This window comes from Eptatretus burgeri, chromosome 2 (genome assembly GCF_056783735.1).
Source record: "Eptatretus burgeri isolate ZD-2024b chromosome 2, Ebu_testis_v1, whole genome shotgun sequence".
Lineage (NCBI taxonomy): Eukaryota > Metazoa > Chordata > Myxini > Myxiniformes > Myxinidae > Eptatretus > Eptatretus burgeri.
Genome location: NC_140962.1, coordinates 88,190,368 through 88,217,977, shown reverse-complemented (window position 1 = coordinate 88,217,977; position 27,610 = coordinate 88,190,368). Strand labels below are relative to the sequence as shown.

The window sequence follows — 27,610 nt, the reverse complement described above, 5'->3', positions numbered from 1 at the left end:
CACATCCGCGGGTCCCTGACAATATTCCTGGCAAGTTTCAATGAGATCGGACCAGCGGTCGTCGAGAAACTGCGGTCGCAGACAAACAGATAGACAGACAAACAGACAGACACACAGAGATTGCTGGAATTATAGATAGATTGAAAGACATATTCCCCGTGTTGGAGCAGCTTGTGCTTTTCTACAGATCTGCAGAGTGAAGAGGCTGCTACTTGCTGATCTGAGGGATAACAGATGGTATGTTAGAGTGGGGAGTCATCAGCAAAGAGATGGACAGGATTTTAAATATCAAAGTAGCCACCAGTCTGCCATCTTGGATCTGATCTTGAGAAAAAATAAAGTGCATATGTAAGCCATCATACGTTATCTGTGTGCTAAGGTTGCACCACATTGGTAAATGTTTGTCCGAGAAATGGTTGTAGATGTGCTCAACTTCAGGTTTTTATAATTAAAATGGCCACCAGTTGGTCATCTATAATCGGATCTCGAAAAAAAACTGATGTGCTTATGTATCCCAGCATTCTATGTTTGTGTGCCAAGTTTGAGCAAGATCAGTAAATGCATATTTGAGAAATTGTTAAGGATGTGTTTGCCACCGGAGTGTTTTATGACAACTTAAATGGCCTCCAGTCGGCCATATGGAGTCAGATATAGAAAGAAAATGATGGAGATATGTAGCCATCATTTGTGATCTGTGTGCCAAGTTTGACAACATCAGTGAATGCATGTCCGAGAAATGGTTGAGGATATGTTCAACATCGGGTTTCTTACAACTAAAATGGCCACCAGTCTACCAGTTGGCCATCTTTAATCAAATCACAAAATAAAGTTAGGGGGTGGTGTATGCCATTGTGTTCTATGCTTATGCCAAGTTTGAACAAAATCTGACCATGTCGGAGAAATGGTTGGGTACACATTTGAGTCATGAAATGGCCACCAGTCAGCCATATTGGATCTGATCTTGAAAAAAAATGGTGAGCTCATTTATGTGAGCCATCATTCATTATCTGGGTGCCAAGTTTTAACAAGATCAGTAAATATGCATGTCCGAGAAATGGTTGAGGATGTGTTCGACACGGGGTTTATTTGTTTTTACAAATAAAATGGCCGCCAGCCGGCCATCTTGGATCTGATGTCGAAAAAAACATGACATGCAAATGTATACCATCATGTGTTGTCTTTGTGCCAAGTACGAATAATATCAGTCTACATTCCCGAGACTAAATCCATATGCCCCCGTTTTGGACAAGTCCAATGCAGGTGAATAATAGGGTATATTAAAGGGAACAAATGCAACATTGTCGATAACAGTGCCACCCTGCCAAGGCGAAGACGACCGCTCAACGAAAAAAAAGTAATGATTTTAATTACACTTCTCACCACCTTGGTCCCTCACCCTCTGTACTACGGAGCAATTGGTATATCATTGGGTAGACAACAATGAATCTCTCTCAAAACTTGAGCTTTATGATTTTAAGACATTTTCATGGAAATCTCATGGACAAGTTTATTCGGGCAGAACCTTTGTTTGATGAACCACCTGTTCTTGAATCTGTGTCGGGTAGAAGGGATGCTAATGTTGTTCAACCTCCCTGTGTGGTTGAATCACTGTTGCTGGAATCTGTGTCAGGTAACTGTTTTGGTTGGCTTAACTGTTTAGGTTGGCTTAACTCTTTCGGTTTGCTTAACTGTTGAGGTTGGTTTAACTGTTTAGATGGCTGGCTTGAGATCTTAAAATCTTGAGTTTGAGCCCCTGTCGTGCCGTTAAATTACTCCAGGTGGATTTACTAAACCTGTCATCCTTCTGATGTCGACAAAATGGGTACCAGCTTACTGGAAACAGGGGGCACTATATCAGCGGCATAGCCACACTTCCAGCAATGACGCACCCAGCAGCCACAGGTTGCATATAATATAATAATAATGGCAATCTCGATTGTATACTTTTCGTATTTCGTATTTGATCGTATTTGATCATTTCGTATTTGATCCTGATTCCACCATTTTATCCACTATACACATTTCCCATGAACTATAATTCACAATATCTCTAATAGAGCAACAACAGGATTCTTCAGCACATAACTACAATTTTCTCATTTACACATATGGTATCTCTCAGTTCGACACAATTTTATTCATAGGAACGAATTAAGAGGATTTGAACAGGATACCATATGGGTCTTCTGTTTGGAAATGTATCAAGTGGCATTTAATAAACACATATGACAGCAAATAGGACAATGCCTGGTGTTGGCGCAGTGGTTAGGGCAGCGGCTTGGGATCCAAAAGGTCCTGAGTTCAAGTCCCGTTGGGCCACTGAATTAATACACCAGGGGGTTGACTCAGCCTGCCATCCTTCCGAGGTCAGCGAAATGAGTACCAGTATACTGGGCCGGTGTATACCCCGGTGACAATAGGTGTACCATATCCCTGTGTCGTAAGAGGCGACCAGGGTTGCGTCAGGAAGGGCATCCGGCATAAAACATGTGCCAAATCACTATGCGGATCATACGGATGATCCGCTGTGGCGATCCCTAACGGGAGCAGCCGAAAGAAGAAGAAGATATGACAGCAAATAGGATATCTAGTTTGATACACCCAGCTTTAATAAGTAGTGTTGTCCAGAGTGTCAATTAATTCCCATGATCAAGAATGTTTAATGCAAAAAATTTCAATCAACATTCACATTTACTATCCAATTTGAATCTGCAATTTACTTGAAAAAAAAATAATCAGAGGCTACAGTTGTTTGAATTCCTCTTTTGGAATTGATACCTGATGTCATAAACATTTATACAGTTTCTTCTGCATTTTTCCTCATTAACTTTTTGAAACAAAGAGGAAATTATTGAATTCTCATAATATTTTAATCATGGTTTTTTTAAAATGGAAAGCAACGTAAAACGAATCTCCTGGATCCGGAAACCGAATATTATCGGATTAATAAAGGCCGGCATTGTCACTCCAATAAAGTCAACTATGAAACTAACTGCCGGGTGTCTTATAAATCTTTTCAACACAGTTATGAGAACAAAAGAGAAAAAATGTGACAAACATACAAACAGTTGTGTAAAACACATCTGTAAAGCTTTGGCATTGGCCTCTGCAGATGATTTTCGACATTTTCGGACGATACACCATGTTGAGTACATTGCAGTAAAGCCCGTTATACTGTACACCAAGTACAAGACAGAAACTGGATACGTAGTGCGAAAATAATAATTTCCACAAGATGACTTTGCAATGGTAGAAATTGCACAAATAGCATCAGGAATTAGCACGGTTGTGTTGCAAAACACTAACTGCGTTGCAACAGCAACAAAGCTGATGCTCAACATCAACCCAATTGTCCAAACGAGAGTTGCGAGTTTCAATGCACCACCTTTGTTGGCGATCAAAGCCACATAACTGTACGGGTAGAAAATCGCCCAATGCCGGTCAATGTACATTAGCAATGTGGTGAGGGACTGTTGAAAGTTCGATATGTGGATACAAAACATCTGAAACAAACATTCACTAAACGATATTTCTGTCCGGGATGCAATTGTGCTATTTAATATGCTGGACATCCCCGATATCGCCCATGATGTATCAGCGATTGAAGCTAAAGCAATGTACAACAGCATTGGGGAATTAAATCTGCGGTAGAAACAAGCAATTATTACCCCTAAATTAAAAAATATAGAAATTAACATAATGGTCATAAAAAGAAACAACACAAATCTTCTTCCATTGTCCAGATTCATGCTTGAGATGTCCAACTGCACCATGAATGGTAAAGAGCTGATAGCAGTTGAATCCATCCTTTCTGGAAGCATGATGTGTAAAACATTTCCAGTACATAAGATACCTATCTCTTATAAATATTTTACAATGTTTGACATAAAACAGTTGCATCATCATTTGATACCTACACAAGAGAGTTGGTGTGTAAATGGAGTAGTAACCGTTAAGATTCAGATCTTTGGAATACCTCGTTCTCTTTCAAACCTCACAATGAAAGCCTACTTGATCTGCTCGTGTTCCTTTGTAAAAATTCCAAAAGGGACGTTAAACATCAAGGAATATATATTTTTAATCAATTTATAAGCTTCTTACATATGCTTGCTGAAGTTTATTTTGCTGTTAGCGATTGCCACTCAACACAAATTGCAATGTGTTATTAATTTTATGACGCCAGGTAGCAGTTTCTTTCCAAGTATATATTAAAAGAAAAACCTCTGAACTCTCTTCATTGGCTCAAAACAAGAGTGTTCATATCATTCGATAAGTCAGAAAACATCTTACTAAACTCAAGGCTGAATGGTGCAACTCATCTCCTTCCTCAAAATGCTTGTGACGCCTTGTCAAGTGTGTGGCTGCTGTGTGCTCCCACTCTACCACCTCTTTCTCCTCAGCCTTCCTCACCTCAGACTCTGAGCTGTCAGAATAACCTTGAGGTATGCAAACTCACCTCTGAGCTGTCTAGCCTGGGTTTCAATCCAAAGTCAGCTAGTGTGACACATCCTAGTGTGACACCTAGTGTGTCATCCTAGTGTGATACAAGCAGGATGAGGCATCATTATGCATACTGTTCCTCAGATGAACGTTAAATGTCTGCCAGCATTAGTTGGTGGATGTGAAATATCCCACCGTGTCCTTCGAGTCGAAATAGGGTTAGGGAATCACTTTAAAAATTCTCAGATCCGCTTCTGCATCTGGATCTTCACTATAATCCCATTTCGTCCTTATCAAACAACCGACCTGTCCACCAAATTTCAGCAGAATCTGTCCATAACTTTTTGGGATAGATATCCTGCTAACAGACAAACAAGCAAACAGGGGGTGAATATATAACATCATAACGTCTGGTAATTACCATGGCAGTAACTTGAAGACCTCCACTATATGTTTTCATCATCTTCATGGCAAGAACCTTCATTCACTCCTTCAGTGGTGGAGTTCATTGTGTTGCACCACATTGACTTTTTTTTGCTTTCAAGGATGCTGCATTTTTACATAATGTTCGCATGCCTCAAAGCTATTCTGACAAGTGTCATGTCAGTTTGATCACACAATGAAATGCAGCGGAGATGAAAATCTATTTTCATGGATTTAAATGAAATTAGAGAGGAAGATTATTCAGGAGAATATAGTGAAGCAAGGAGAAAACAAGTGCTTTATGGAAGAGGGGAACAAGAGGATCAAATGAGAAATGTAGACAAACTATGGTGTAGACCTTTTGAAAATAGTATAATAAAATTCTGTTGGTTGAGCACATTTTAAACGTATATGTAAATATTTATTAAATAAATAAGTAGTATGGAAAGAGGTGATTAAAGGATAGACAGACAGCTTCATTCTGCAGCAATTATGCAACTTAAAGGGACACTCCCATTGTGTTGTGAAATATGCAGCAAAATATTTTGTGATTGTTCTGGTACAATCCTAGGTTAAAAATACAAAAGCGAAGCACTTTTTGTTCTGCACACTCATGTTACCTCATGATCCAAGGGAAGCAGTAGTTGCCGTTTTATCTCTCACATATTCCTCTATTCGCGTTGCTCCTATTTGCTTGTTTCACCAGAATGTCGCCAACGAATTGGGGAACATAACTTGATTGAAAATGCATTGATTTATTACAACATTGTTTTGAAAATAATTTTTTTTTAAGTAAACAATGGGCACGTGAACTGCTTTGGGCAGCTAAAATAAGAGAATGCGCTTACAATGTGACCCCATTAGGTCCGGCTCGAATAACAAAAAAAAAAAAGGATAAGGTGATAGACAATATGGAGCAATTGTTGATTGTTTGTTTCAAAGATGCGCCAGCACCATTGATTCTGATTAAAATACAGGAAAAAGCAAAATCACAATTTCAGGACTTGGAAAAAAGAGCATGGTGAAGGTTCAACTATGGAAACCTTTTCAGCAAGCTGTAGTTGGTTACACTGGTTTACACATCATTGCAACCTGTTAAAATATATATTTTTGGAATTATTTAATATATTTTTCTGCAAATTCTGAAGAAAAGATGCAAATCCAGGAACATATCCTAAATTTTTATCATCGAGTCAATGGTAAAATAGGGTTTGATTTATGTTGTTTCATCTAACGTTGTGTTTTCCAGGAATGCATCCTCAACATAAATAGACTTGTGGTCTTGTATTCTTTAAGAGGTCAGAAAGTGTCTGCCTGGATATTCAGTAATGGCATTAATGAAAGTAAATATCAGACCTGATTATGCACAGGATTGTAAGTTGGCAGTGTTCAAATATCTTAATCTTATGCTGTACTTTAACATTCATCCACCATGCTCTAACCTAGTGCTTTATATTCTAATGAGCATTACATTCTGACAAGCTGTTAATCTTCCAATAAATCCTTCGCATTAACTTATCTATCATTAAATATACAGCTTGAATGGACATTATCAAAAGACTTACTCTTCCTGTGCAAAGTAAAAGCCAGATGTAGTGGAGATCCCTGATTGAAATGCACTTTACATATTCACTTACCTTTTTTCATTCTCTTAATCGGCATACTATTTTGCATCGATTCAACCTTTTATTGTCAATACCAGAGTCCAAAGGGAAATTATTGACCATTCACCGAATCCTTACTAATTGAGCTTTAGGGATCATGAAACTCTGACTTATTTTCCTCCCAAAATGCAAAAAAGGCTTCACCTATGGGGAGTAGGAATAATAACTCATAATAATATATTATGCTCTCATATTTATCCCATTATTGTTATTTCCAGAAAACTTGATCGTTTCCTGAAACCTCATAAAGAAGTCGGAAAGTAACTTAATATATTATAAGTGTGTCTGTGTGTCCTTCATAACTCCAAAACCATGAAACCTAGCAGCCTGAAACTTTGCATGCAGACGAAGAAAACTCCAAGGAAGTGCATGGGTGAAAATTAGGTGTTTGGGTTAATTAAAACACTCCTTTTGAAAATAATTAACGGCCTTATTGCTGTGTCTGATGTATGTTTTAGCGTCGCGTGATCTGTTGGTATCCAAATTGAAGACGTGATTATGGGGGTGCGGCGGAGTTGTGATGCGCATGCTCAAGTAGAACTGGCCTGATGGAGAATAAACTCGTTTACTTCATATACTCGTGGTGATTCATATGTCTACGGACATAACAAATGGTGATGAGGATAAACCATTCTTCCAACATGACGGTGATTGGTGCTTTGGAGACATGAGATGGCGACGATTTTGAGGCATACCAATAATGATTGGAGGCCTATTTTCTCACAAACAATGGTGGGGGGCATGGCTGCCATCCATCAAGCAGTTGACAGGAAGAAAGTGGCTGCGATGATTTCACTGATCGGTAAGAGCACTTACTCTACTTTGAACGGCGTATGTCTCCTCGAAATACCCTCTGCTATAACATACAAGCAATTGTGTGAAATTCTATGAAATAATTTCAAACCACGAATATTAGAAGTGGCAGAAACATATCACTTCCACCAGACTACCCAGAGTGAAGACCAGAATGTCACGGACTATGCAAACAAGCTAAAACATTCAGCCATCACTTTCAATTACGGGAACTACCTCCCATGGGCATTATAGGACCAGTTTGTTGGGGGTGTATACAGTCAGTCCACCAGGAAAAAGTTGCTTTCTGAGAACAGAACATTCGAAGAAGCTTTGGCCGTTGCTGTGGCAGACGAAACAGCTGAAAAGGAAGTAACACAATTTCACTGTTCACAGCCGGGAGTATCGGGCTCTGTGGATTTTACTGCCAACACGGAAAAGAAAAACAATGCACGTGCTCTCGGTTACAAGGAACGGTTGGACAAAGCGATTGTGCCGTTTTCAAAAGGAAAACATTGCTACAGATGTGGGTCGAGCGAACGTCTGGCTGATGTATGCAAACATGCTTGTACCACCTGTGGTTACTGCCAGCATAAAGGCCACTTGGTTAAAGTGTGTTAAGAAACAAAACGTGAAGCGTTTTTTGAAACAAACCCATCATGTTACCACCTCCAGTGATGAGTCAGAGCACGAACTGAATATGGTGTATTTGATGCATATTAACTCAACATCGGTTTCAAATGACACGACCCCTCACTACCAGATAAAATATCCATAGAGGAACGGAGATCCCAATGGAAATTTATACGGGGAGTTCAGTAACTTGACTTAAGAGTCGTGATTTTTGCCGATTACCTGGCGACATCAATACTTTGAAATCAGTTACAATATTACTGAAAAGCTATTCAGGTGATGCCATCAAATGCTAAGGTGAGAAAGAAATGTGTCAAAATTAGAGAGCAACATGGTTTTGTCACAGGACATGGAATTGATGGAACAGGGCCCTCACTACTGGGTTGGGATATTATGTCTAAATTTTCCTTACCCTGGGAAAAAAATCTTCAACGTTATTGTTTCTATTGATACCGATGACATAGTCAGGCAATACCCCAATTTGTTTGATAGTAACACCCTCAGAAAACTGAAAGGGGTACAGGTTACTCTTGAAGGTTCATGATGACAATCCTGTATTCATGAAGGCTCGGACCGTTCCCGTTGCCATCCACGAAAGGTTTGACCAGGCTTTGGACAAGCTTGAAAAGGATGGTGTTAATTGAGAAAGTCCAGCACTCGGAATGGACATCCCCCACGTCGCCGGTCATCAAACCTGATGGCCATTTATGGATTTGTGGTGACTATTCTTCTACCATAAACAAAAATTCCCAGTTGGAGCAATACCCAGTACCAACTCTGGCAGAACTGTTGAACAACCTATCAGAAGGAAAGAAGTATACAAAGCTTGATTTATCTCAAGCTTACCACCAGTTGGAGTTGGCTTCTGAGAGCTGGAAGTACACTTTGGTAAATACACACCGGGGGCTGTACCAGTACCGAAGGCTCTCGTTTGGTATTAATTCAGCCATCCCAGTATGCTAACGTACCATGGAAAATTTACTAAAATATCTTCCTGGGTGCTGCATTTACATAGATGATAGTCTAGTGATGGGGGATAGTGATGACAGTCATCTGAAAAAATCCTTCACGGGGCTTTGAAAAGGCTGGAGGAAAATGGAATTACCTTAAAACGTGACAAGTTCCACCTCATAATGGATGACATTGAATATGTTGGGTTTATTATTTCAGCAGCAGGAATTTTCCCTACGAAACATAAGCTTGAAGCAATCCAACAGGCAACGGCTCCCAAAAACATGGGAGAATTGCAGTCATTTATTGGCCGTGCAAATTTCCTTCGTTGTTTTGTTCCGGATTTTCCCGAAATCATGTCACCTTTGTGCAAACTTCTAAAAAAAAAAGAGGTGAAATGGAAATGGGACAAAGCCGAAGGTGATTTGTTCAAAAACAATTAAGGCTGTTTTGTGCTCTAGCCGCATACAACGGCATAAAAACCCAAATTCTGGTTTGGTTCTTCAAACGGATGCATCCTCCGTGGGTGTGGGGGCAGTTTTACTTCCACCCAGTCAAGAGGGTGTGTTAGAGCCGGTGGCCTATGCATCGCCAACTCTGATTGATGCTGAAAAACATTTCTCCCAGATTGACAGTCTTTCGGAATAGTGTTTGGTGTGACAAAGTTTCGACAATACCTTCTTGGGAGACGCTTCATATTGATGACAGATCATAAACCTCTGGTCACTCTGTTTAACGAGCACAAACCAGTGTCACGGTTGGCATCAGCAAGGATTAAGAGGTGGTCTTTGCCGTTGGCAGCTTATGACTATACCATATGATTCACCAAGGGCAAGGAAAATGTTTATGCAGATTATTTTTCTTGAAAACCCTTACAGGGTCATCCTACATGCCATGAACAAGTGACTTTTGAAGTACTCTTGGTGAAAAATGATGAGATTGTGAAAGTTGATGTCATCGCAGCTGAAACAAAGAAGGATCCAATTCTCAGCAAGGTACTTAATGTCACAAAACATGAGTGGGAATGAGAATCCTGAAGATGGGATTCGTCCTATCACAACAAAAGACTGGAACTCTCTGTGGAAAACGATATCATACTGTGGGATTCTCGTGTGGTTATTCCCACATACCTATGGCAGGTTTTACTCACCGATTTACATGCTGAACATTCAGGCATGGTAAAAATGAAAGAAATGGCCAGGAGATACCTGTGGTGGCCAAACATCGACAAAGACATTGAAAATACTGTGAGATGGTGTGTCATGTGTCAGGAGAATGTGAAAGCTCCACCTGGGAGCCAGCCAGCATCATGGTGTTGGCCTGCTGGTCCCTGGAAACAGCTTCATTTAGACCTTGCCAGGCCTTTCATGGGAAAAATGATTTTTTACTTGTGGATGCTTATTCAAAGTACCTGGAAATATACCCTTCAATGAACGTTACTGCCACCAACATTATTAAGAGCCTTCATCATGTTTTCAGTGGTTTTGGCCTGCCGGAGCACCTCGTGACCAACAATTGCAGCCAATTTATCAGTGCTGAGTTCCAGGAGTTTCTCACGGCAAATGACATCAAACATACCATGACTGCCCCAGGGCACTCTGATACAAATGGTTTGGCCGAACGCTGATGTCGGTCATTTTAAGAAAAAAAAAATGTCCAAAATCGGAAATACGGGAGAGGCTTTACAAACCAAGCTGGATAGAGTCTTATTGACGTAGCCATACCTACTTCAGTTTGGAAATCACCTTCATAACTGTTAAAGGGGCTGTCACACCTTGACGTTTTAGCCAGCGTATGGCAAGGTCTCAAAATATATGTAAAATGCTGGCGTACGCTGAACTATTGGTGTTTTAAAAAAAGTTTTGGGCGTATAATAACGTATTGGACGTATGCATGACGTATCAGTAACATACACAGAACGTTTTAATCACATATAGATAACTTATACCAACGAATGCTGAGCGTGTTGTCGGCGTTCACAACCTATGCCCAACGATAGTCTAACTTATGCATAGCGCGGCAGCGTATCACCGACGATCACGTGGCGTAGGCTATTAATAGGCTGCGGCTCGACGATTCAAATCATAACCGCACTAGACATCGAAGTGTGAAGCCGCTGTCACACCTTGACATTTTAGCCAGCATATGCCGACGTATGAAAAATTTGCCGAACCAAGCTGGCACACGTCAAATACGTTATGGGTAAGTTTTGTATATGTTAAGAGCACGCTGGCATATGTCGTAGTATGCTGTAGTACGCTGGCATACGTCATTGTACGCCGAGTACGTCGAGAAATTTTCAGCATGTTGAAAATTTCTTGACGTACTCGACGTATGACACACATTCCGCATACGCTGGCATAACTTGTAGGCACGCTACGCGATCGTTGACACACGTCGACATACGTTACTTGTACGTAACTCATAAGTCGAAACACGTCAAGGTAATGGTTAGCGTCAGTGTTCCAGACTACCTGTTTTTTTTTTTCTTCGGTATGACGGTTATGATTTAAATCGTTGAGCGGCAGCCCATTAATTATATTATATTATAACCGCACTAGAAATCGAAGTGTCAACATGACCGTCATACCGAAGAAAAATAAAATAAAATAAAAAAACCAGGGAGTCTGGAACACTGAAGCTAACCATTACATTGACGTGTTTCGACTTATGAGTACATCACAAGTAACGTGTGTCAACGATCGCGTAACGTGCCTACAACATGTTACTCATAGGTTAGAAATAAGTTTCGGGTCCGCTCAACATTACCTCGACGTGTTTCCACTTATGAGTAACTTACAAGTAACGTGTGTCGACGTGTGTCAACGATCGCGTAATGTGCCTACAACTTATGGCCAGCATTATGTGGAACATGTGAGTCATACCCTGGCATACGTCAGGAAATTTCAAGCATGTAAAATTTGTCTAACAGCTCGGCGAACTACGATGTATGCCAGCGTACTACGACGTATGCCAGCGTACTACGGCGTATGCCAGCATACTCTTAACGTATACAAACTTACACATAACGTATTTGAGGTGTGCCAGCGTTTTAGCCCAATTTTGCATATGTCAGGCATACGTTGGCTAAATCGTCAAGGTGTGACAAGGCCTTAATGAACAGACAACCCCAAATAAGACTCAGCGTGCTCAGAGTTACCCAAACTGAACAACAAGTGAAAGTGTTCCAAGATAACCTTGAACTTGCTCCAAAATTCCATCAAGGTCAACTCGTGTTTGCCCGGAGCTTTGGAAAAGGTCCACACTCGGTTGCTGGGTCGTTCATTTGGGTCGTTAGTCTGAGGAACTATGACGTGCAAGTGAGTGGTATTGTGTGGAAGAGACATGAAGAGCACCTACGTCCATGGTTTGTGACCACTCCTTCATATTTACAAACTGATGGTACGACAGGCCCACCAAACCATTCACCGCCAGCACTTCTTGGATCCCAGTGTCCAACTCGTTCTATTGAAAGTGGGGGACAAGCAACACCTATTCAAGTTATATCACTGATGGGACGAGCTGTTCCTTTTGATCAGCTTGTGCTGATGACCTGGTGCTTTCTCCACCAGTGGATAAATCACTGCCTGCTTGACTGCATGTTGTTGAGCACGTTTTCTCCCCTATCTGAACAAACACCTTATCCAGTTGATGGGGCGATGAGATTTCCGGTGTGAAAAAGGAAGAAAACTCGAAGATTAATTGAACAGTGCTAAACCTGTGCATTTGCCAGCGAATGGTTAAATGATAAAGTGTCTCTATGGACTCAGAAAATGTACAACATCATTCACCTGAGTTGTTCTTATTGCTAGCGCGTGAAATGATAAACTTCTTCCCAGTCATGCTTTTGAATGATCTTGAATCATGAATGTGAAAGATTTTGAATGATTGCATGACACATTAGATATAAGAGAAATGTATTTTTGTTAGTGTGATGTTTTATTCTTTGGTTCTTGATGAATGATTACTGAGAACCCAAATTATTAAACTAAGGGATTGCTTAGGTTTTAAAAGGGGGTAGTTGCTGTGTCTGACGTATGCTTTGGCATAGCGTGATCCATGGATATCCGGGTTGATGACGTGATTATGGGGTGGGGGCGGAGTTGCGATGTGCATGCCCGAGTAGAGCTGGCCTGATTGAGAATGAACTCATTTACATCACGTAATCATAGTGATTCCTGGGTCTACGGATGTAACACTGATGTAATTATATCCTTCATCAAGCACATTCACAGCCACCTCACTGGCATCTAAATGCACATCTTAGTTTCCTAGTTCAGGTCTTAATTCGCCATTTTGTTCGGCCTGCTCAACCATGCCTTGACTTGGACCAGGCTGCAACGATTTAATGATAGTTTTTTTTTTTTTCAGTTTCCTCACTCGTATTATCGGTTGCCTGATCATCATATCTATGAATTGCTGCATACATTGCAATGCTTATAAACGCCTGGAGATGCCAGCATCCATGCCTTTTATTTCATTTCCGCACATGCCATAACCTCGAGAATCTCTCAAACGAAGCCGACTTACAAAATTAAGCACCAGAATTGAACTTAGCAGCACTTCCAACTGCTAAAAATAAAAGTGTTCATCCTTCCTATTATTCACAGACCTGCATGCGTGCGTGCGTGTGTGCGTGCGTTTGGCACACAACTACAGTTCTGGGCAGATTACATCCAGACTTGCTGCATTGGATCAGCATGACAGCAATTAATGTATAGGGGTGTTATTATCTTTGCTGGTGGTCTTGGAAGGGGGGAGGGGGAGAGGGATGGGGGTATGGGAGGAGGGGGAGGGGAGATGGGGGAGTGAGGGAGTAGGAGAAGGGGAGGAGGGATGGAGGGGGCGAGGAGGATGCAAATTCTTTATGGAACTGTGTATTGTATAGTGCCGCCTCAACGTGGGGGAAGGTATTGCAAGTCTCCACCTTTACAGTGTAGTAGTCCTGTCCCCACGTTTTCCAGTGCAGTGAGATGTTTTTAATTATAACCAGTAGGTATGTTTTTGCTTCATTCGTGTGACCCAAGTTCTGTTTGTTTTTTCCGACACAGAGCTGTCAGTTGCCGATACACCACCCAAATAAAGATACGCATCAGAAGAACATGTTGCATGCTTGGAACAACATCGCCCGTTGGGCAGGTACTCTACTAGTTTGTCTAATTCTGACATACATGATATTTCAGGCATTTCCAGAAGGTGTGTGTTTAATATTACGGATTGGCAATCACTTGCCAAGCCAGCCGTTCCTTATCAACCATTTCGTTGGATAAATACAAATTTAAAAATAGAAACGTTTCATTAACATCAGGGCAGGATAGCCTAACTCTAACAGCTCACTCTTAGCTGTCTAGCCTGGGTTTGAATCCTGACCCAGCTATAAACTATCATCCCGGTGTTTCACAGGCAGGGTGATTCTTCAATGTGTGTGTCGCTAAACTGGATGTCACATCTGCCAGAATTCCCCTCTCTCCTCCCCTCCCCTCTCCTCTCTCTCTGCCTATCCCTCCCCCTCTCACAACTCACTCTCCCAACCCTCTCCATCCAACCATCAGGATCATACTCTGTACAGAGCGTCAGTGCTGCCAAAGCAGTCTGCTGGGCTGTTGGGCACAATCCTGGATGCGTCGCCACTCTGACAAAGGACACTCCAATGGCTCAATCATCCCAGCAAGATGGTACTCATTTTGCCAACCTCGGAAGGATGACAGGCTTCGGAAGTCAACCCACCTTGTATTAAATCAACGGCCAAGGAGGATTCCAACTCAGGACCCTCAGATCCCAAGCCGCCCATCCTGATGATTCAGCCAACACCTGGCATACCCCTGTCCCTCCTCCATTATCTATCTCTCTCTCTCTCTCTCTCTCTCTCTCTCTCTCTCTCTCTCAGCTCTCTCTCTCTCTTTCTCTTTCTCTTTCTCTCTCTCTCTCTCTCTCTCTCTCTCTCTCTCTCTCTCTCTCTCTCTTTCTTTCTTTCTTTTTCTTTCTCTCTTTCTCTCTTTCTTTCTTTCTCTTTCTTTCTCTCTCTCTTTCTCTCTTTCTCTCTTTCTCTCTTTCTCTCTCTCTCTCTCCCCCACCCCTATCCCTCTCCCTCCCACCCATATCCCTCTCTCTCTCCCACCCCTATCCCATCCCTCTATCACCCCTATCCGATCCCTCTCTCCCTGCCCCTCCACCCCTCCCCCTCTGTTAAGGGGACTGTAAAGGAATGACTGTTTTGTTTTGAATTCACAAGGTAGATGGCATGGATTTTTCAATGCTCCTGCCTGGTTTTATATAGAACATGGTGGTTAAAAAGAAAATGATTCGGGAAATGTTTTTTCGAGCAATGGAACATGAAAATGTCACAATGCCCACAAAAACAAAAGATTGACGAGCCCCATCCCCGCCCATCAATGTGGTGGACACATCCAGAGCGACTTCCATCTCCATTCCACAAATGAACAAATTGATGGAGGAATTTTTATCTCCCTTCAACCTCATAAGGTCAGGAATCAAAGCTTCTGTGCCTGGCCTCCAGAGACCGAGCAATCGGGAAATGTTTTTGTGGGCAATGGAACATGAAAGTATAATCTTGCCCACAAAAACAATAGATTGACGAGCGTCATCCCCACCCGTCAAAGTGATGGACACATCGAGAGTGACTTCCATCTCCATTCCACCAAAAAACAAATTGATCGAGGAATTTTTATCTGCCTTGAACCTTCTAAAGTCAAGAATCAATGCTTCTTTGTGTGGCCTCCAGAGATCGAGCAATCGAGAAATATTTATTTCGGGCAATGGAACATGAAAACGTCATGTTGCCCACAAAAACAAAATATTGACAAGCCCAATCCCCACCCGTCAATGTGGTGGACACATCCAGATCGACTTCCATCTCCTTTCCACAAATAAACAAATTGATCGAGGAATTTTTATCTCACTTAAACCTTGTGAGGTCAAGTATCAAATCTTCTGTGTCTGGCCTCGATAGACAATAATCGGGAAATGTTTTTGTGGCCAATGGAAGATGAAAATGTCACATTGCACACAAAAACAAAAGAGTGACGAGCCCAATCCCTGCCCATCAAAGCGATGGACACAACCAGATCGACTTCCATCTCCTTTCCACAAATAAACAAATTGATCGAGGAATTTTTATCTTCCTTAAACGTTTAAAGTCAAGAATTAAAGCTTCTGTTTCTGGCCTCGAGAGAGGCAGCTCAATTGGGAAATGTTTTTATGGGCAATGTAACATGAAAATGTCATATTGCTCACGAAAACAAAAGATTGACGAGCCCCATCCCTGCCCGTCAATGTGATGGATACATCCAGAGTGACTTCCATCTCCATTCCAATGAAAGCAAATTTATCAAGGAATTATTATCCACCTTGAACCTTGTGAGGTCAAGAATCAATGCTTCTGTGTCTGGGCACCAGAGACCGAGCAATTGGGAAATGTTTTTTTACGGGCAATGGAACATGAAAATGTCATATTGTCCACAAAAACAAAAGATTGACGAGCTCCATCCCCACCGGTCAAAGTGATGGACACATCCAGAGAGACTTCCATCTCCATTTCAATGAAAAACAAATTGATCGAAGAATTTTTTTTATCTCCGTTGAACCGGCAAAGGTCAAGAATCAAAGCTCCTTTGTCTGGTTTTGAGAGACAGAGCATTCGGGAAGTGTTTTTACGGGCAATACAGCATGAAAATGTCATATTGCCCACAAAAACAAAAGATTGACAAGCCCCATCCCCGCCCGTCAAAGTGATGGACACATCCAGAGTGACTTCTATCTCCATTCCAATGAAAAGCAAATTGATAGAGGAATTTTTTATCTCCCTTGAACCTACAAAGGTCAAGAATCAAAGCTTCTTTGTCTGACTTTGAGAGACAGAGCAATCGGGAAATGTTTTTACGGGCAATGGAACATGAAAATGTCATATTGTCCACAAAAACAAAAGATTGACGAGCCCTATCCATGCCCGTCAAAATGATGGACACATCCAGAGTGACTTCCATCTCAATTCCAATGAAAAACAAATTGATTGAGGAATTTTTATCTGCCTTGAACCTTCTAAGGTCAAGAATCAAAGCTTCTCTGTCTGGCCTCCAGAGATCGAGCAATCGGGACATGTTTTTTTCAGGCAATGGAACATGAAAATATCATGTTGCCCACAAAAACAAAACATTGACGAGCCCAATCCCAGCCCGTCAATGTGGTGGACACATCCAGAGCGACTTCCATCTCCTTTCCACAAAAAATCAAATTGATCAAGGATTTTTTTAATCTTCCTGTGACCTCATAAGGTCAAGAATCAAACCTTCTGTGTCAGGCCTCCAGAGACAGAGCAATCAGGAAATGTTTTTGCGGGCAATGGAACATGAAAATGTCACATTGCCCATAAAAACCAAAGATTGATGAACCCCATTCCTGCCCGTCAAAACGATGGACACATCCAGAGTGACTTCCATCTGCATTCCACAAAAAAAGAAATTGAGCGAGGAATTTTTATCTGCCTTGAACCTTCTAAGGTCAAGAATCAATGCTTCTGTTTGTGGCCTCCAGAGATCGAGCAATAGGGAAATGTTTTTTCGGGCAATGGAACCTGAAAATGTCACAATGCCCACAAAAACAAAAGAGTGACGAGCCCAATCTCTGCCCGTCAAAGTGAAGGACACATCCAGAGTGACTTCCATCTCCATTCCAATGTAAACAAATTGATCGAGGAATTTTTATCCACCTTGAACCTTATAAGGTCAAGAATCAAAGCTTCTGTGTCTGGCCTCCAGAGACCGAGCAATCGGGAAATGTTTTTATGGGCAATGGAACAAGAAAATGTCATATTCTCCACAAAAACAAGATATTGAAGACTGACGAGCCACAACCCCTCTCGTCAAAGTGATGGACACATCGAGACTGACTTCCCTCTCCATTCCAATGAAAAACAAATTGATTGAGGAATTTTTATCTCCCTTGAACCGTATGAGGTCAAGAATCAAAGCTTCTGTGTCTGGTCTCCAGAGACCGAGCAATCGGGAAATGTTTTTGTGGGCAATGGAACATGAAATGTCATATTGCCCACAAAACAAGAGATTGACGAGCCCCATCCCCACCTGTCAAAGTGATGGACACATCCAGAGTGACTTCCACATCCATTCCAATGAAAAACAAATTGATTGAGCAATTTTTATCTGCCTTGAACCTTCTCCGGTCAAGAATCAATGCTTCTGTGTCTGGCCTCGAGAGAGCGAGCAACGGGAAATATTATTTTGGGCAATGGAGCATGAAAATGTCATGTTGCCCTCAAAAACAAAAGAGTGACGAGCCCAATCCCAGCCCGTAAATGTGGTGGACACATCCAGAGTGACTTCCATCTCCTTTCCACAAATAAACAAATTGATCGAGGAATTTTTATCCACCTTGAACCTTGTGAGGTCAAGTATCAAAGCTTCTGTGTTTGGCCTCGATAGACAGAGTAATCGGAAAATGTTTTTGCGGGCAAGGGAATATGAAAATGTCACATTGCCCACAAAAACAAAAGAGTGACGAGCCCAATCCCGGCCCGTCAAAGTGATGGACACATCCCGAGTGACTTCCATCTCCATTCCACAGAAAACAAATTGATCGACGAATTTTTATCCTCCGAGAATCGTATAAACTCAAGAATTAAAGCTTCTGTGTCTGGCTTTGAGAGAGGCAGCTCAATTTGGAAATGTTTTTCATGGGCAATGTAACAAGAAAATGTGATATTGCTCACAAAAACAAAAGAGTGACGAGCCCCATCCCTGCCGGTCAAAGTTATTGACACATCCAGAGTGACTTCCATCTCCATTCCAATGAAAGCAAATTGATCGAGGAATTTTTATCCACCTTGAACCTTATAAGGTGAAGAATGAAAGCTTCTGCGTCTGGCCTCCAGAGACCGAGCAAATGGGAAATGTTTTTTACGGGCAATGGGACATTTAAATGTAATCTTGACCACAAAAACAAAAGATTGACGAGCCCATCTCCACCCGTCAATGTGATGGACACATCCAGAGTGACTTCCATCTCCATTCCAATGAAAAACAAATTGTTTGAGGAATTTTTATCCACATTGAACCTTGTAAGGTCAAGAATCAAAGCTTCTGTGTCTGGCCTCGAGAGACAGAGCAATCGGGAAATGTTTTTCGGGCAATGGAACATGAAAATATCATGTTGCCCACAAAAAAAGATTGACGAGCCCCAAACCCTCCCGTCAAAGTGATGGACACCTCCAGATTGACTTCTATCTCCATTTCAATGAAAAACAAATTGATTGAGGAATTTTTTCTGCCTTTCACTTGCAAAGGTCAAGAATCAAAGCTTCTGTGTGTGGTCTCCAGAGATTGAGCAATCGGGAAATGTTTTTTCGGTCAATGTTACATGAAAATGTCATATTGCCCACAAAAACAAAAGAGTGACGAGCCCCATCCCTGCCGGTCAAAGTGATTGCCACATCCAGAGTGACTTCCATCGCCATTCCAATGAAATCACATTGATCGAGGATTTTTTTTATCGACCTTGAACCTTATAAGGTCAAGAATCAAAACTTCTGTTTCTGGCCTCGAGAGAGGCAGCGCAATTGGTAAATGTTTTTATGGGCAATGTTACATGAAAATGCCATATTGCCCACAAAAACAAAATAGTGACGAGCCCCATCCCTGCCGGTCAAAGTGATGGACACATCCAGAGTGACTTCCATCTCAATTCCACTGAAAACAAATTGATCGAGGAATTTTTATCTTCCGAGAACCTTATAAAGTCAAGAACGAAAGCTTCTGTGTCTGGCCTCGAGAGAGGCAGCGCAATTGGGAAATGTTTTTCCAGGCAATGGAACATGACAATGTTATATTGCCCACAAAAACAAAAGATTGATGAGCCCCACCCCCACCCGCCAAAGTGATGAACACATCCAGAGTGACTTTCATCTCCATTCCACAAAAAACAAATTGATCGAGGATTTTTTTAATCTTCCTGTGACCTCATAAGGTCAAGAATGAAAGCTTCTTTGTCAGGCCTCCAGAGACAGACCAATCAGGAAATGTTTTTGCAGGCAAGGGAACATGAAAATGTCATATTGTCCACAAAACAAGAGATTGACAAGCCCCATCCTCACCTGTCAAAGTGATGGACACATCCAGAGTGACTCCCATCTCCATTCCAATGAAAAACAAATTGATTGAGGAATTTTTATTGGCCTTGAACCTTCCAAGGTCAAGAATCATTGCTTCTGTGTGTGGCCTCCGGAGATCGAGCAATCGGGAAATGTTTTTTTCGGGAAATGGAACATGAAAATGTCACATTGCCCACAAAAAACCAAGATTGACGAGCCCCTTCCCTGCCCGTCAAAGTGATGGACACATCCAAAGTTACTTCCATCTCCATTTCACAGACAAAGGAAACAAGTGAAGTATTTTTACCCACCTTAAACATCATAATGTCAAGAATGGTTGCTTCCACGTGTGTAATCCAGAGCCTGAGCCATCGTAAAGTGACTTTAAAGGCAATGGATCATGAAAATATAAGCAAGCCCATGAAAGGAATAGATTGGCTGGCCCCCTCCCCACCCGTCAAAGTGATAGATACATCCAAAGTAACTTCCATCTCCATTTCACCGACAAAGAAAATGAGTGAAGTATTTTTTTTTTTTTTTTTTTTTTATACCTTGGTCGAGGCTCGTATGAGAGCTAACACACAACTCACAGCAAGGAGGCATGAGACAAGAGGGGCGGGAGTGGAAGGGACAAAACAGTGGGGAACAGACACATTAGGTGAACTGTGGAAGGGAGAGGGATGGGGATGGGACAGGGAACATGGCGAAGAGAAGATGGACATTTCAGGGACTTTCAGGAAGGAAAGTAGGAGAAATGAAGGAAGTGGGCTTGGGTGGATTATCGGGGGTAGAAAAGATCGAGGATTTGGATGGGGGAAGATAAGAGGTGGTGGTGAACAGCTGTTTTGAAAGCCTGGAGGGAAGAATGGGAAAGAATAGAGTGAGGAAGTTTATTCCCAAAGGCGGGAAAAAAGAGGAATGAAAGAGTGAAGATGAGCAGTGATTCGTGATTTTGGTAGTTTTACCAGAAGGGGTTGTTGGCGGACCTTGAGCGCCCCTGTGGAAATGTGGTGGGCACAAATCGCAGAGAGAGCAGGGGGCAAGGCTGGAGAGGAGTCGGTAGAAGACAGAAAGACCACCGACCAACCAGCGGTGATTGAGTGAGAGGCCCAAAGACTCAGCTTCATTGCGGGAGATGCCGATGATCTTAAATGCCCTGGTTTCGACAGCGTGAAGCCGAGAAAGGTGGGAGGCAGGAGCACCAGCCCAGAGGGGAGAGCAGTACTCCATCAGGCTACGGACAAAAGCTTTGTAAGTGGTCAGGAGCTCAAGAGGGCCGACTGACCAAGCACGACGGAGGATTCCCAGTCGGCGACTGGCTTTTGAGGCGAGGTTGGAAATGTGACTTTCCCAGGAAAGGTCATGGCAGATAGTGAGACCTAGAAGTTTGAAAGAAAAGACTTCTTCCAGAGGATTGTTGAGAAAGTGGATGGGGGGGTTTTGTAAACGGTCCTTTCGAAGAGACATAGTGAGAGTGTGAGATTTGTCTGGATTGAAAGACATGTTCCACGTGTTGGACCAGTTTGTGATTTTATCCAGATCTGCAGTGAGTGAAGAAGCTGCTGCTTGCCGGTCTGAGGGATGACAGATGGTACGGCAGAGGGTGGAGTCGTCGGCAAAGAGAAATAGAGGATTTTCCAGAGAGTCCGAGAGATCATTAATGAAAACCAGAAAAAGAACAGGGCCCAGAACACTACCTTGAGGAACTCCAGCCTGCACAGGAAGAGGGGATGAAAGAACTCCATTTAGGGCCACACGTTGACTGCGACAGGAGAGGAAGTCTGCGAGCCATGAGTGGAGATGGCCTTGAATACCATGGGAAGGGAGTTTGGTGAGTAGGGCAGGGTGCCAGACTGTGTCAAAAGCACGTGATATGTCCAGGGATACGGCTCGGATTTCCTGTCTGGCATTGAGGACCTCCATCCATTGATGGGAGAGCAGAAGCAGCATATCCAGGGTAGAGTGACCTGGTCTGAAACCAAATTGATGATTGGAAATCAAGCCATTGGAGAAGAGGAAGGATTTCATGTCTGAGGCGATGATGGATTCCATCACCTTGCTGATGATTGGGAGAAGGCCGATTGGTCTGTAGTTACAGGGATCTGTTTTTGCACCTTTTTTATGCAGGGCAGTGATGTTAGCAGATTTCCAAGCAGATGGCAGATGACCTTGGGCAAATGAGAGGGTGAATAGAACAGAGAGAGGGTGAGCAAGAGCAGAAGAGCAGGCTTTGAGGACACGTGGGCTGATGCCGTCTGGACCGGTTGCAGAATCTGACTCGAGGTTTGAAAGCAAGCTCTCCACCTTGTCAGGAGAAAAGGACACAGAGTCCAGGGACAGTTGGGTGCGACTGGGTAAAGTGGGTAGAGATAGTGATGGGTTTAGGACACAAGATTTAGCTGCAAACACCGAGTTTAGACATTCAGCTTTATCACGTGTGGAATCAGCACTGCGGCCATTTGAGGTAAGGGAGGGGATGGAGGGGGAACATACACCAGAAACAGATTTGATTAAACGCCACCAGGATTTTGAGGAGGGAGAGAGGTTTGAGAGTTCAGACTTGAGATGAGAAAGATGTTGTTTTCTGGCTCTCCTGAGGGTAGATACACACTTGTTCCGAGCTTTGTGGAAAGAACTGAGATTGCCCTCAGTTGGGTTTGCTTTCCATGAGGCAAAGGCAAGTTGTTTCAGGACAACTGCCTCGCCACAAGCTTCAGTAAACCAAGGGCGGGAGGAAGGGTAAGACAACTGAACACGAGAGGGGATAAATCTGTGCATGAGGGAGAGCAAGTTTCTTTGAAAGAATTCCCAGGATGAGTTGATGTTTGAGAAAGTAGTGATAGGAGACCAGTCTGCAAGTTTGATGGCTGCTCGGAGACCCTGCCAGTCGGCTTGAGTGAAATGCCAGACTCAACGGCGGTGAGGTGGTTCTCTGATAACAGCCAGAGAGATGTCCACTTTGACAAGACATGGTCAGAAGAACCAATTGGAGCGAAGGAAGAGCAGCAGATATTGTCAGGGAAATTTGTCAAAATCAGATCCAGAAGAGATGGAGTACCATTGGTTGAGATCCGGGTCGGGAAGTTGACCGATTGAGTCAGTCCCAATGAGTCGCAGAAAGCTTTTGCTGAGGTGCCATGGCAGGTGAGAGAGGTACCCACACCTAGCCAACTGGCGTGATGACAATTGAAGTCACCACATAAGAGGAAGAGAGAGTTTGGATGAGAAGATAGAAGATGGTCCATGTTTTCGGATAGTGAGGTGTAGATGGAGTCATCACTGTTCGGTGGACGGCACAGTACACATATAAACATGAGGTGGGAGTGGAGGGAAGCCGAAGCCAGAGGTATTCCTGGGGGTGTGGGGAAGTGAGAGCAGTGCATGGAGAGTGAGGAATAGAGTCTTTGATGAAGAGAGCAACACCTCCACCAGGACGAGGCTCAGGTCTGTCATACCGTAAGAGGGAGTAGCCAGGGAGAGATACTTGGGAGTCAGACACGTCTTGGGAGAGGAAAGTTTCTGTTAGGCAGATAATGTCTGGTTTGTCAGTGGCAACCTGTATGGAAAGATCTGAAAGGTTTGAGCGAAGGCCCCGGATATTTGAGGTCCACACTTTTAATGAAGAGGAAGGGGATGTGGCTTTGGGTGCAGGAGGTGGAGGGGGAGGGGGAGGGTAGGACAAGGGACGAGGGGGGCAGGTAAGGAGGGTTGCTGAAGGAGTGTGGGGTATTGCAGAACAGCGAGGAGAGGGGGCCGAATGAGGAGAAAAGGCTCTGTGGTGCTGGGGGAGAGGGGGGACAAGAGACAAGGAAGAAGGCAGTTGAGGATTTGAGGAGGTGGAGGAAGAGATGGAGGTGAGAGGGCAGTGGAGGGAGGCAGGTTGCTGGATGAGAGGGGGGCAACTTTGAGAAGGAAGAGTGAGGGGGATGAAAGGTGGGAGAAAGGTGAGGGGGGGATTTTTGAGAGAGGTGAGAGGGAGGCTTGGAGGGAGAAGAGTGGGATGGTTGCTTTGAGAGTGAGAGTGAGGGGTGAGGGGGGTGAGTTGGCACTGAATTTGGAAAAAAAGAATGGTTGATGGAAAGCGAGCATCCATGGCAAACTGTGGTTTTTAAAAGTTTTAGGTCAGAGATGCGATTTAACACAATTCTTGATGGATGCAATGAAGGCGAATTCAGAGCATGGAGAGAAGAAGCGCTGTAATAGTTGGATTTTTTAGGCAAGGAATGAAGGAGAGGTCGAAATGAGAGCAGTCTGTTAAAATAGCAGAAGAGTACCACATGTGTGAGAGAGGAAGATGAAGCATTATAAGATCGTTTTTGTTGTTAAAAATAATGTATGAGAGAGTTCAACAGATTAGGTCATGGAAGTGTAAAAAAAAAAAAAAACGATGAAGAAGACGAGGAGGAAGTTTAGAGGAAGAAGAAGAAGCAGAATCGGGAGAAGGGGAGAAGGTGAGCGTGTTGTTGTTGTTGTTGGGTGTATATAAATATATATATATAAATATATATATATATATTTTTTTTTTTTTGTTGTTAATATTAATATATGAGAGAGTTCAACAGATTAGGTCATGGAAGTGTAAAAAAAAAAAAAATCGAGGAAGAAGACGAGGAGGAAGTTAAGAAGAAGAAGAAGAAGCAGAATCGGGAGAAGGTGAGCGTGTTGTTGTTGTAGGTTTTTTTTTTTTGTGAGATAAGAAAGAATTAGTTGGGAGAATGGGGGATGTTTGGAAAGTGGGGAGGATCAAAATTGAAGGTAATGGGGAGGATAGAAAATGAAGGTAATGGGGAGAAAAAACAAACAACAAAAAAAAAAAAAAACGATCGAACACCGAGTGGAACCGGTAGGCCTCAAGCCTACGCGTAGGCCTCAAGCACAGGTAAGAACGTCGACAAAAATACTCACAAAATAGCACGATTTTTGAAACAAAACCGAACTAGCAACACACAGTAACATGTAGGTGAGAAAATTAAACAGTTAAAACGGGACAAATAACGACCAGAAACTTAGCTTTGAGAACGTCAGCAGGGAGCCCCGAAGGAGACCTCAACCTTGAACCAACCTTGAACATTTTTACCAACCTTGAACATTTTCAGGTTAAGAGTGGTTGCTTCCACGTGTGGAATCCAGAGTACGAGCAATTGGAAAGTGACCTTGAAGGCAATGGATCATGAAAAGAGAACCAAGCCCATGAAAGGAATAGATTGACGAGCCCCTCCCCGCCCGTCAAAGTGATGGACACATCCAAAGTGACTTCCATCTCCATTTCACCGACAAAGGAAATGAGTGAAATATTTTTACCGACCTTGAACATTATAAAGTCAAGAATGGTTGCTTCCATGTGTGGAATCCAGAGCGCGAGCAATCGGAAAGTACCCTTGAAGGCAATGGATCATGAAAATATAGCAAAGTCCATGAAAGAAAGAGATTGACGAGCCCCCTCCCCGCCCGTCAAAGAGATGGACACATCCAAAGTGACCTCTCCATCTCCATTTCACCAACAAAGGAAATGAGTGAAGTATTTTTACCTACCTTGAACCTCTTGAGTTCAAGAATGGTTGCTTCCATATGTGGAATTTTTCATTGGAATTTTCATAGCACGAGCAATCGGAAAGTAGAGTGAAATGAAAGAAGAAATGAAAGAGTGAAGGTGAGCAATGATTCTTGATTGTGGTAGTTTAACCAGAAGAGGGGTTGCTGGCGGACCTTCAGCGCTACGGAAATATTGGCGGGAGAGATAACAGATAGAGCGGGGGGGGGAGGGGGGGTCGAGGCCGGAGAGGAGATGGTGGAAGACAGAAAAACCACCGACCTGCCTGCAGTGAGAGACCCAAAGACTTAGACTCATCGCAGGAGAGCCCAGTGATCTTAAATGGTACTTCCAATCATCAGTAAGGTCATGTCATCCATCATCACAGTTGACATAAAATCATTCCTTTTCACCAAAATCGTCACCTCAGATCATCAATTCGGATTCAGACCTGATCACTCCACCTTGGACATGCTGCTTCCACTCTCCCCACAATGGTGGACTCCCTCAATGTCAGACATGAGATCAGAGCCATCTCTCAGGAAATATCTCGAGCTTTTGATACAGTCTGGCATCCTGTCCTGCTCTCCAAACTGTCTGCCTATGGAATCCAAGGCCAACTCCCCTCTTGGATTACTCACTTCCCCCACACTTGTATATCCAATATATATTTTAAACAATTTCCAGCACAAATTACATACAGCAGATACTGGAGGGGAGGTCACAAAAGTAACAGATTTCATCACTTGCTCCACAGTCTACTGGATCAGGATTCAAACCCAGGTGAGATAGCTTCGAGACTCGTGTGCAAACCTGTCAGCACTTATCTGACCCACTGAAGTACTACTTAAAGGATTATGGTGTCACTTGATGTTAAGGTATGTCATGTATTAGAGAGTTACCGGGGTTCTTGTGGACTGTACGGGTTCACGGGTGCAGAGCAAATGAGTGCCGATCCCCGTCTTCTGTGACGTGTTCCGTTACCAAGCAGCAAGCTCGCCGTTCCTTAGCAACCGTTTCCAAGCGTTTCTAACAGCTTGCTTGAGTGCTTAAGCCACTTGGTGAGCACTCCACAAGAAACTTGATAACTGAACACACCCCTGAACAAGATTGTATTTTTCTGAAGCCTTGAGATGTCCCGAGCATTAAAAGAAATGTTAACATTGAAAATATAGGGATGTACTAAATATTGGGAACCTTTTTCAGGGAAGTACCATAAAAATGAGAATCGTGGCTCTGCGTCGAACATGAATTCCAAACCAGAGTAAAAATCCTTTTTGGGAATCTCAAAATCATTGAAAACCCACATATTGTTCATCAAGTTAAAGTTTATTACCTTGTGCTTCATTCTGTGTGTTTTGTAGGTTGATATCACTTTCATTGATTCGGTTTGTGGACTTTGTGTGGCTGCTCCCTCATTATCCTCATGTTCAGTACATAAGGCAGTTTTACCCAAATCTCCAATATTCTTTATTTACAAGGTGGACATTTCAGAGAAAACAAACAGATATTCAATGCAAATGATCCGATTCCTTATACAAACTTATTTAATTATTACTTGTATTTAAAGTATCACTCGATATGAAAGACTTGAATCATACTTCCCTTTATATGATAATATATTAAGTGATAAACACTTTACCTTGTACTCATGTCCATTACACAGCACCTCCATCTAACCATCGACTCAAACTGTCATTCAAATATTCAAACTGTCATCAACAACCGATATCAACATGCTGCTCTGCGTATCCAAGCAACCATCGAGAAACTATTTTCATGCTTATTTATAATGTATTTTATAAATCATATTTATTTATTGCATTTTCATCTAAATACCCCCATTATTTAAAACCATCTAAAAATGTATATATATATATATATATATATATATTTTTTTTTTAATCAGTAATATTAATTAAAGAAGAGACATCACTAAAATTATTAATTCATTATTTTTATTCTATCAAATGCAATGCAATAGGAAGTTGTTCACACGAAAATCAACAAGTTAAATTAAAGGTGACGATGGAGTTTAAAGAGATTATCACAAGACCT

The 27,610-nt window shown here is 42.4% G+C and overlaps 1 long non-coding RNA gene across 1 annotated transcript in view; it reads right to left on the bottom strand.

Annotated features, from left to right (window-relative positions):
- The window catches only part of LOC147032517 (uncharacterized), a 34,631-nt gene extending 7,386 nt beyond the window's left edge, over nt 1–27,245 (bottom strand). Inside the window, exon 1 of the long non-coding RNA XR_015052080.1 lies at nt 27,195–27,245. This is a non-coding gene — a long non-coding RNA (uncharacterized LOC147032517). The remainder of the gene's footprint in view (nt 1–27,194) is intronic.
- Between the last annotated feature and the right edge of the window lie 365 nt (nt 27,246–27,610).